Here is a 12,082-nt window from a genome sequence, read left to right as displayed (position 1 = left end):
GTGCCAACTTGGGCCAGTGAAGCGACGTCCTCCACAACTAGACTGAAGAACAAAAGGACAGCAACTTGTCTGTTCCCCTCCCCCAATTCCCCAATAAACTCTTTAAAAAAAAAAAAAACAGTGACTGGAATCCTCCTGTGAAACTGAGCTGATCAGAACCAGGTCTGACTAGAAGACCTCTCACCCCTGCTCAGAGATTTGCTGGGGAGCCAGGTAACTTTGAGATCACTGAGTAATTTTGGTGCCACCATGGTTCGAGCCATCAAGCAGGGCTGCAATAATCTCTACTAGGAGAATTTTTTTCTAATTTAAGACAACTGTAACTAAACACCCGCCTAAATCATTTTTTTAAAAGTCATTCATCTTTGATGGTGAGACTGCCTAATGACTCCTCCAAGCTCAACTAGTGTCAAATGTGCTTCAAGGTAACCCAGGTGATTAGTGCCCAAGTTATAAGCCAAGCAGTGGTACAAGTGGGGGAATCCCTACCACAAACCATGGCTTCGGATCCAGGACAATTAAACTACAGCTCCTTCTGCCAGTAGTTAGATAGAAGGTATTTTTGAAAATTATTGCTGGATGTCATTATTGACAATAACAATAACTACCGTTTATTAAGTATTTGGCCAGGCACTGTATATGCCCATGTGAGCCTCACAACAGCACTCTGGGGAGCGGGCCTATCCTTCCCATTTTACGTATGGGAAATCCAAGGCGTATCTCCCTGAAAATAATTGTTACATCCATTAAGAGGCCACTCCCCTGTTTCAATGATCTATTATTATGTAACAAACCATCCCACAGTGTGGTGACATAAAACAGCAATTTATGATTGCCTCTCATGTTCTGTGGATTGAATGAGCTCAGGTGGTTCTTGCTTGGAGTGGCTCATGCAGTTGTAGTCAGGTGCTGGCTGGGGCTAGAGTCCTCCGAAGGCTCAACTGGGCTGGACATACAAGATGGCACATACATGGGGCTGGCAGTCATCTGAGAGGTCAGTTGTCGACCAGAGTGCGTAAATGTGATTTGGACTGTGAAATTTGAAGTTCAATTGTTTAATTGTTCAATTGTTTAATGAATATTTTTTATTATAAGTATATCCCAAATATTGCACAGGATATATTTATACTAAAAAAAAGTTTATCATGTATCTGAAATTCAAACTGGGAAAATATTTATCCTAAAAAATACTAGTGATTTATCCAAAATTCAAATTTAACCTAGTGTCTTGCATTTTTATTTATCTGGTAATGCTAGTAAGAGACCACGCTTTCCCTATTCCCAACTATGAGATTGGCAGGAGTTGGCCTTACCCTTTGTACTAGGTTTTTGTTTTGTTTTGGGTTTTGCTGTATAACAAATTGCTACAAACGTAGCTGGTTAAAACACCACGCATTTATTAGCTCACAATTTCCATGGATCAGAAATCCCAGCACAGAGTGGCTCAGCTGGATTCTCTGCTTAGAAGCTCACAAGACTGAAATCAAGGTGTTGGCGGGGCTGCATTCTTTTTGGAAACTCTGAAAAAGAATCCACTCCAAGCTCCTTCAGGTTGTTGGCAGAATCTAGCACCTCCTCACATTTTTCACACAGCCCCCTCCATCTTCAAGATAGCCAGTGTACATCAAGTTCTTCTCATGCTTTGAAACTCTCTGTGTTTTCCTTCCCTTTTTCCTTCTCCCACCAGCCAGAGAAAGTTCTCTGCTTTTAAGGGCTCTTTGGTTAGATTAGTCACCTTCCTGCAATCATCTCCTTTTTTGAAAATCAACTGTGCTATATAATGTAACACAATCATAAGAGTGAAATCTCATTAGGTTTACAGCTTCTGAGGATTAAGAGGCATGGGATTTTGAGGGGCCATTTTTAGAAATTTAACCTACCACAGCCCCAGACCCAGGCGTAAGCCCTGAGAGTCTTATTCCAACGAATGTTTCTGATGTCCACTTCATCCCAGAACCAGTGAGATCGAAGGAAATGTTTGCCCCAGATTCTGAGAAAGACCTTTTTCTCTTCTACAGGATTGAATGCTACCTGGGTAAAAGTCTGGAGGTACCACCATCTGAAAGCCTCGAGGGGTGGGCTGGAAGCCAGGAGGAGCCACCACAGAGAGCTGGAGAAGGAGCTTGCCCAAGGGAGCAAAGCCAAGAACTGGGTGGTGATAACATTGCAGCCCTGAATCGCCCCCCTGGAACTCCATGCTGCTTGACATTTTACTCATGGAGGCCTAAGAAGTTCCGGTAGATTTTCCCCACCAATTTCTTTGTTGTTGTTGTTGTTGTTGTTGTTTATTGAGATATAATTGACATATAACATCATCAATTGCAATTAAAACATTCTTCACTGATGCAGGAGGTGGTGTCACTAACCTGGCTAGAGCATGAGATAAGTCCCTCATTCACAAAAACAGGGTCCTGAACCCGGGCCAGGTTACTAACAATCCAACAGCGGGAAAAATTCTCTCTCTTGAAGTAGGGAAAGAATGAAATAATGCTCTGAGAGCAGCACGTCTCCTGTGGATTCCAGAAGCCTGCTCCCGAACTTTCCCAATCCATTCGGGGGGGGGCAGTCATATTGACCCAAGGGTTAACATGTAGAGGGAAAGAAGTGTGTTTGGCCTGGCTCTCTATCACCTCCCTTTCTGGAACTTTCTCATGTCTTTCGATCACCTGCCCATTCATTCTCTTTTCCAGGGTTGATTCAGGAAGAAAATTCTTGTGGAACATTAGCCTGGCGCTGCAGCGCTGCCAGTCCCTATCAGCACTGACAGCTCCGGAGGGATAGAAAGCGGGGAAAGGAAAAACGACAGATGATTTTTGGGATGCTAAAACATCATCTCTAAACAACTAGGCTCCCCATATCCCCAGGATATGAGTTTGCCAATGTAGAGGGAATTCACATTCATTGATCAGGCACTAAGTGTCAGAGGCTCTACGCAATAGTGACACTGCAAGCACATGACGTATCAGATACACACCAGACACACAGAGTCCTACAGCCCCTGAGTGAGGAAGGGATGCTCTCTCACTCCTTTTATGGGCGAAGAAATAGAAAATCAAAGTGGTGTATTAACTTGCACCAGTACTCAAAGCAAGTGGGAGCCAGATTCACACAGAAGGCCGCCTAACTCTGAAGGTAGTGAATTCCAGTTTCTGACCCTGAGCTGGCTGAGTGAAAAATGGCTAGGGCAAGAGTCTCAATTTGTCTAGTTTTAATCCTCCCAGTAACCCTGAAAAGTAGGTATTATGAACACTGACCCCATTTTATAGATGAGGAAGCCACTTACAGAGTAATTTTTCCAATAGAAAAGGAGTTAAGTGCAGAGTTGGGGTTTGAGCCCAGGGCTTGTACTTTTTCCATTCGAGAGGAGGATCAGAACAGAGTGAGGCAGGAATTTGGGGTCAGAGATCAATAATGCTCTAGTATCCTTCATACACCCATTAATTAGTTTGCTCGCTTATGCCTTCAGGTATTTATTAAATACCTCTGCTGTGTTACACCGTGAGAAAGGGTCATATCACCAGTCTTTGCCTTCAAGAAATTTATAACCTATGAAGAGAGATGATTTATTTGTGTTCCCAAAAGGAGCTGGCATTTAGAAGGGGTTGTAAAGGAGAGGTACGAGCTCTGCAAGTGAGTCCTGAGGTATGTGAGAAATTGAAGGCAGAACATTCTAACGGGGAGGGGGGGGGAGGGAGGAAGTCATGGTAAGAGCATAATCAAGGGGCAGGAGAGGGTCAGAGTTCACTGCAGGAAACAGACCCACCTTGGGTATGTTAACAGGAAGAGGTTTGATATGGGGAGTTGGGTGTTAACAACATCATTGGAAGGGCTGTGGAGAAGACACTGATGCAAGCCCTCCAAGAATGACTACAGGACACAACAGGACTGACCTTCTGGGGAGCTACTCCCTCAGCCACAATCAGAAAAGTGAGAATCTGGGATTACTGGGTTCAAGAACACGGCTAGAACTTCAATCTAAGGAGGTCGATCTAAAAACTGGGTAGCAGAATGCTGTCACGAAAAAGCTCCACATGTGCACAAACTTGCTTGCATACAGGAAACCACCCAAAGACACAGGAATATAACCACTACCTCACGTCCATCCTCCAAATCTTGAGCAGTCAGAGCATGCACAACCAACTGGTAGAACTTATTTCACATCCAGAACCCAAGCTGCAAGCGTCTGGGAAAGTTGTTTTTTTCAGCTGTCTAGCTTCCGCTGTACAGGAAGGTACACAGTTAGAGGTGGCAATAGATGCTGAGCACCACAGACAGTGGTAGCTGGTAAACCACAGTTAGAGAAAACCACAGTCCCAACATGGCGTCACTCACGCTAAAAGCCCATGATACCAAACCTAGATTTAATACCTGATCTAACTGTAGTTTCAGCCTTTCCCAGAAACAATCTTAATTAACCAGTCTGGGATGTTCTGGTCAAGCACCAAGAAGGTAATCTGTTACATGGGCCCTCTCCATGCCCCATAGAAAGAAGAGGCAACCTGCATAATTAAAAAAAAAAAAACTCTTCCAATTCTCTTCCCCCAGAAAAAGATGTCCCGGCCCAAAAATGATCCTTCATTTTCTTTCATTAATAGCTCCCCTGACCCACCCTTCTTCCTATAAAAAGCTTTCATTTTGTACAACCCCTCAGAGCACCCTTCTAGTTGCTAGATTGGATGCTGCTCGATTCATAAATCGCTTTAAAAAGCCAATTAGATCTTCAAGTTTACTCAGTTAAATTTTCTTTTTTAATACCACCAACTCCTCAAAAATAAAAAAAAGCCCTGATTGGTAACATTTGTCAATTTCCATGGTGTAAATACTCTCTTGGTGGCTGCTATTAAGCTACAAATGTGACGTCACTATACTCAGAGTTGGGAAGAAATGTGTACAATTGGCTCTCACAAGTCGATACAAACCACTCCTGCACACCTTTGCTAACAGATCCTATCCAATGAATGGCAGAGACAGTGGGGAGAGGGGATGGAAGTGAGGGACGGACTCAACAGGCCATGTTTGCGCCAATGAAAGCAGGCTTCCCGCTCCTGTCCAACGTTCCCATTACTGGCTTCCTTCCTACCTTACCTGCGGGCTCTGCTGGCTTATTTCTCAATGCTAAGAATCTGATCTGTGTGGACTATAGCCCTGAATGAGGGAAGGAACACAGCCAGTGAAATTAGAGCTTCCCCACAGATGGGGGAATGTCTCCAATGCTGTGCCTGCGTGGCCCTGGCAGATTAAGTTTCCTTATTCTCCATTTTGCTCTCAAATGTTCACAAGATGGCAACATGAGGGAAGTGGAGGATTCCAAGTGACAGAGCCAATAAGGAGGTCATTTGCTGACCAGTTTGAAGAATCTTGGCCAGGAAGGGCAGTCTTTTTTTTTTTTTGGCTTTTGTTTTATATTGCATTGGGGAAAATATCCTCAAGTTCAATCACTGTGAATTATTGAACCAAAGAAGAGAAACTTCAAAAGGAGTCCACTTCAAAAAGGAGCGTGAAAGGTACTGAGAAAGAAAAAAATGATAAAACAATTAGATCTTATTTTAAATTGGACCTGTGGATATAGGGAAGGGAGGAGGTGGCTTTATTTTTTAATTGAAAACTCAAAACCCTTTGTGGCTGGAAGCAAGAGTTAACACAAGACCAGATGGGAACTTGCTTACGCCTCCCAGACCGGCACAGAAAAGATGGCCTGGCCTCGCTAAGTTCTAATTGGCTTAGGCCAACAGTAGTATGGAAACACAAAAAGGGGTGGGGGGAGGGCGCCATATATAAAAAGTTACAGGACAGTTCATCTACCTCAAGTGTCTTACAGCGCACACCTCTTGAATTTTAACGACCAGAGTTACGACTGGGCAATTAACCCCATGAGCAGTAGCCCTCCACCCAAGACAGCTAGAGACAAAAGGCAGAGATGGTGGTAGGCTCTCTGCGGTCAACAGTCAGGCCTCCACCCTCCTCCTCCCGGGCAGAAGTAATACTTGGCTTCTCTTTTCACACCAGGATCTCAAAAAATAGGAAGCACATAACAAGGGAACTACTGTATCACCTATTGTGTTGTGTTCTTTTTAACCATCCTGTTTCATTCAAATGTACTATAATTTTAAATGTTCGGAGGACGTGGTAAAAAGTCCCTTTAAAAATCCAAAAGGCCCAAACCGGTTTTAAGCTGTTAAGAGCGTTGGCTACTTAACTATAATAATTAGCTATTCAATGCAAAAATTACCTTTCCATCCAGGCCAGCACAACAATGGGGAATGAGTTACTAAAAGAAGTTAAGAATTTAGTTCCCAGGGAAGTCCTGCTAGCTGGAAGGAAGTCCTGAGGGGTTTATGCAATACCTTGCAAAAGAGTAGCATTTTGCCAATTGTCCCTTTCCCTTACCCCAGCCCCATCCCCTTCTGACCAAAGCAGAAAAAAGAGCGTGGGACAGCAGGCAGATAACAAAGCACTTAGGGGCAGAGGGCAGCTGTTGCTCTTTTAAAATAGAGGTGACAGAGGTATGAGTGGATAATTAGGATGGAGTTGAAGATGGTCTCATTTCAAATATAGTGGCTCCCAATGCCCAAGTTGCCGTGAAAACAGTTTCAGAGATGGAAGGGACAGGACCATGTGTGATTCCAATGCTCTAGAGAAAAAAGCAGATTGATTAAGTCATGACCCTCCAACCCCTTCAAGTCATGTGCCACAAACTCTATAGTTCTTTTTCAAGGCCTTGCCTGATCTTGTCCTGGTTATTAAACACTACCAGAGACCGCTATATGGGGTTTAGTTAAATAATTTATGTGATTGTTTTAATAAAAAGTTCCCTCTCTATAGGAAAATCAATAATGGCTACACTGTGTCCTACTTTGGTCCAGGCGTGAGTTGACTCTATTGTCATGGACCCCTGCTGCCCATGATGGATGTCCAGCTGGCAGGGTTGGCACTCTGAATTGGAGGCTAAAGACTGCGGAGAAATAGGCAACCTCTCTAGGAGCAAGTGTTGCAAAACTAAGCCTTTTGAGCACTAGTCATATCACCATGTAGGGCCAGCTCCATGGGTGTGCGACTAGTGCACATCCCAGGCTGGTGGTACCACAGGGCATCCAGCAGGCCAACTAGGCTGGGGCTAGCCCTTTGCCCACCCCCATCTGGGTACCGAGCACATTCCAGCAGCAAGGCAGCAATCTTTTAGGGTAGTCCTGTGGAAAGGGGAGACTGACTTCCCTGCTGACAGCCAGGACCTGGCATGTAGGACTGGCTGCAGCAAAGAGGAACCTGACCGCTAGTAGGCCAAGAGGGCAGAATCATGAAGTGGGACCCCCAGGCATACTTGCCCCCAGAAGTATCTCTGTACCCAAGGGAACATGACATTAAGTAGCAAATAGAAAACATGACTGGTTGAAAGAGACCGAAGAAGAAAGGAAAAAGTTTTATATTTTAGTAACTTTTATAGCACTTTTTCTTGCTTTTGAACATTGGGCCCTGAAAGTTCACTTTATGCTGGATCCCCCAAATTACGTAGCTAGCCTTACCACTATGCTTTACCCATATTTTGGTCCTAAGGGCTAACAGTTCTAGATTGCTCCGAACTGACTGCTATCATTTGTTTTGGGCTCTTGGGCCTGATGAGTGAGTTTTGCTAAGCCTGAGGCCTGACCTTCCCCATCCGGAGCCAGGGTTGGGTGCCCCAAGCAGGATACCTGCCCAGTGGTGAGCTGCTAATGATGAACAAAGGTTCGCCAGGCCTGATAGCCATGATTTGTAGCATTTGCCCAATTCGGCAGTGTCAACACTCCCACTGTAGGGAGTGTTTTCAAGCCACCAGCGTGACATCACTGAATGCAGAATCAGGAGGCGATGCACACCATCTGCTCTGTGTGCTGGTAGGAGCTGGCCTCAGCAAGCCACCGGCCTCTGAATCCTTGAGGTATTAAACCTGGGCCCCGGGAAGCAGAGGGAGATAATAGAACAAAGGAGCTTTTCGCCTAGATGCAAAGTTTGCCCTCTGGGCAGCAAACTGGAATCACCTAGCAAGCCTTTAAAACACATATCCCCAGACCAATGACATCAGCTTCCCTGAGGGTAGACCAGGCAGCGGTATTTTTAAATCCCCAGGTGATTCCATTGTGAGGCTGGTGGTTGTAAACCTGGGTGGATGAGTGGTTCTCAAACTTTAGTAGACATTAGAATACCCCAGAAGGCTTGTTAAAACACCCATTCCTGGACCCCATCCCCTGAGCTGCTGATTCTGAGGTCTGGGGTGGGGCCCAAAAATTGGCTTGTCTAACAAGTTCCCAGGTGGTGCTGATGTTGCTGGTTCAGGGACCACACTTTGAGATCTGCAGTTTTAGAAAAAGCCTGCCTGGCGTCAACCTCCTGGGGTTCACCCTGATTAAGAAGGTGCTATGTATAAAGCCGTTACTTAATTAGAGGCCCTGGAGTTGGGGTTTACAGAAAACCTCCCTCCTGTGAAGAAGCTATTTGTTAAGAGTGAGAGGCAGGAGCCCGGTAGTAAAAGGCGACTGAGCTGTGACATGCCACCTGCTTAATTAAAAATGCATTCGAGGAGACAGAGGCCAGGTTGATCAGCCCTAGGTGGTCACCTGGAGGGATTTGCTGTGGGCAGGGCTGTCTGACGAGGAAGCAGACAGGGGAAGTTTTGCTGTCTCCTTCTCCCCCTTGGAGTGTCAGCAGTCCATCCCTCGCTTCTTAACTCCCTTCCTAAGTTCTTTCTGGCATCGCCTGTCTTCGAATTCACCGTTTTCCACTTGTGCCCTGCAGCTGCTTTCCCGGACTGAAATAGGGAGTATGCTTGGCAAACAAATTCTGGTTATTAATAATAATAATACCAACTTTTCAAAAACTTCAGTACTGGAATTCCTGATGCCTCGTATCTGGAAAATCACCAGGTGAGACTTGAGGAAAGCAAGCATGGGGAAACCCTTGTTCCTGGAGCAGCTGTCCCACCTACTGCACTCTCTAAGCCTCATTCTTTACAGAATACATCTTTTTAAAGGTAATTAGAACTAAAACGAAATAGATGCAAATATTCCATCCCAGGAATTCCACTCCTAGAAGCCCCCAGGAAAAATGAGGGCGTATGCCCACATGAAGACGTGTATACAAATATATGTGGCAACTGTGTTCATAAGAGCTAAAAAATGGAAACAATCCAAATTGCCATCAACAGGAGAAGGGATAAATAAGTTGTGGTGTATTCATACAATGGAATACTACCTAGCCATGAAAAAGAGAAAGCTCCTGATACATGCAACAACATAGATGGGCCTCACGGACATTTGGAGTGAAAAAAAAAACGGGCATGAAAGAGTACCTACATTCTGAATTAATTTACATGAAGTTCCAGAACAGGCAAAATTAATCACTAGTGATAGAACTCAGGATAGTGGTTAAAGAGGTAGGCTAGTATTGACTGAGAAGGGGTAAGAGGGGACCTTCTGGAATGCTGAAAATGGTCTATATCTTGATCTGGGTGGTGATTACATGAATCCATACATATGTAAAAATGTACTGAGTTACACAGCTAAGATTACTGCACTTTATGATATGTAAGTTAATCTTCAAGTTTAAAAAAATTATTTTAGGCCATGTGGCCTCCGTCAGGTGATAGTTTTTGATACCTGGGAACTGAGGTTTGAAAAAGTTTGACAAATTAGCAAAGATTGTTTTTTTCTGCTTCTTGAATCAGCCAAGATAAAGAAATGGTTCTGGCCAAGCCAAGACCCTGAGATCTAGCACACTCGGTTTCAGCGCTACCACTAGTATGTAGTGAATGCTTTCCCTGGGCCAAGCCCCACACCAACATTGTATGTGTGTTCTCATCTCACACCAGCCCTGAAACATGAAAACGATTACTATCTTGATTTCATGGACAAGGAACCTGAGGTTCAGAGAGCTTGAGCAACAGCTGAGAAGGGAACTCAGCCTCGTGGTCACCAAGGCTGAGTGCTAACCATCCCACCAAACCAAGTCTATAGCAGAAGACATCTGTGTATTTCATGAAGAACAGTCCTTAAGGAGGGGTCATCATCTTTTTTGTGCCATGCACCCATTTGGCATCCATAGGCTGGTGAGCCTATGGACGCTTTCTCAGCATAATGCTTTAAATGCATACTAAAAAATCCCAAGGAATTGCAAAGCAAGCCAATTCTATTGAAATAGGCATCAAAATATTTTTAGTCATATATGTGCTTATTTAATGCATTAAATAATGACATAAAATAACTGCTGGAATTTCAAAATAATGATGAGTGTAAATGATGTTTGGTGCTACCTACAAGATACGAAAATATCTGTGATTTCTGTTGGTGACAAAGTTACAGCTACTGCCAATATCGCTGTGGTTTCTTTCCTATGTCCATTAAAGGAAATGCTAGATTTCGGTTAGAGGTAGTGAAAATAAAGATGTAATTTTTATCCCATCCAAGTTCAAGGACCTTCTGGAGTCTATCAGTTTAATAATAATCCTGACTTCCAGGAAGCAGACGGAGGCCTTGGAAAGAGAGGGGGCAGCTGGGCTGGATTTGGGGCCTGGCTCTATCCGGAGCTCACTGGGTGGCCTTCCAGAGCTCACTTCCTCCCTCTGGCTCTGGTCCCCTCCTCCGTGGAAGAAAAGAGGTCGCACTTAGGCACTCTTCATGTCCCTAGCTGTGCGCTTGTCCCCAGAAGCACCACAGCTGGCTGTGTCTAGGGTTGTCTTCAACCAATCAACACATGTTTAATGTGGGCTTACCCTGTGGTAGGAGCCTGGAAAGCCATCAGGGGAGCCCCTCTGCTTCTGAAATGCAATTGGACCGCCAGTCCCAAACCTGGGGGCCAGTGAAAACTCCCAAATGAAGAACTTCCTTTCTGGCAAGTGCCCCTCCAGTAGTTTCGTGCCTCCAGAGAACTCTTATCGCGGCCTGCCTAGCATGCGAATGATCTATGGGGTGGCTCCCTCCTCCCCCAGCAGACCTGGGAGGACCAGGAATGTCTTCCTCATCTCTCCACCCCCTTCATTCCAAGGCAGGGGCATTTGCAGTTCGAAATTCTTTGTCGCATTGATTCTGTACCCAACGGAACCGGGGTTAAGTGAAAGGAGAGAATATATAACCCGGGTTCCAGTCAAAGCAGTAAACACCAGGGAAGATAAATGACACCGGGGTCAGATCAGGCCCAGGAAGGGGTAATTCATTACCAAACACCCGCTTCCAAAACCAAGCACGCTCGCTGTAAAAGGGAGAGCTTGGTGAGATCAGAGCCTGTGTCCAGAAGGCTTTTTGCAAACGGCAGTGCTAGAGATGGGCCTTGAAAGCAGGCAAGATATGAACTGGCCAAGGTGAGGGAGCTTGATGGCAAAGGTCAGTAGGTCAGGGTCCAGGGCACATCTCTCAACCAGCTCCACCAGTTCTATCAGGGACCTCAGACCTGGCAGCATTATAGGATCATGGGGGTTGGGGGGTGGCTTTCTTTCTTTCTTTTTTTTTGTAGAGAATTTTTATAAGAGTTGGTTTGAGCCAAACTGACGACATATGCCTGGGAGCAAGCTCTCAAATGCTCCCACCTGGAGGCTTTCTTAAAGCCTGAGCTGCCTGGGTCTCTTCCCCAGGGATTCCAATGTGACTGAGGTGGGGCCCAGGCCTGGGGATTTCCTTTTAAGCTCCCCGATGATTGGAAAGCAGAGCCAGGACTTCAGACCAGCCCTGAGGCAGCAACTTCCCTCTTCCGCCCGGCCCCCAGCCCCACTCGTGGGAGGGGCGCTTCCTGGGCAAGATGGCTCCAAAAGAAGAAAGCTGCAGGGGAAGGCAGGGGGAGGGTTATGGGAGATGAGAAGTGAATTCTAAGAACTCTCTGAAGTAAGACTACCACTTTCACTGGTATTGACCAGTGTAGATACCTGCTGCTCAACAGAAACATAGCTAAAACATCTTCAAGGCCCAGAGCATCTGGCCTAGGGTTTGTGGTAGATATAAAAGGGTCCGCCTATGTCTAGCCTTACCTGCCAGTGTGCATAAACAAATAGCTTTAGCAGCAGCAGCAAAATGCCACAAAGTCATCGCTCAGCCCCCCAGGTGAGTATTAGCCAAAGTTCCCA

Source organism: Hipposideros armiger, unplaced genomic scaffold (assembly GCF_001890085.2).
Source record: "Hipposideros armiger isolate ML-2016 unplaced genomic scaffold, ASM189008v1 scaffold_7, whole genome shotgun sequence".
NCBI lineage: Eukaryota > Metazoa > Chordata > Mammalia > Chiroptera > Hipposideridae > Hipposideros > Hipposideros armiger.
Note: the sequence above shows the minus strand (reverse complement) of the source record.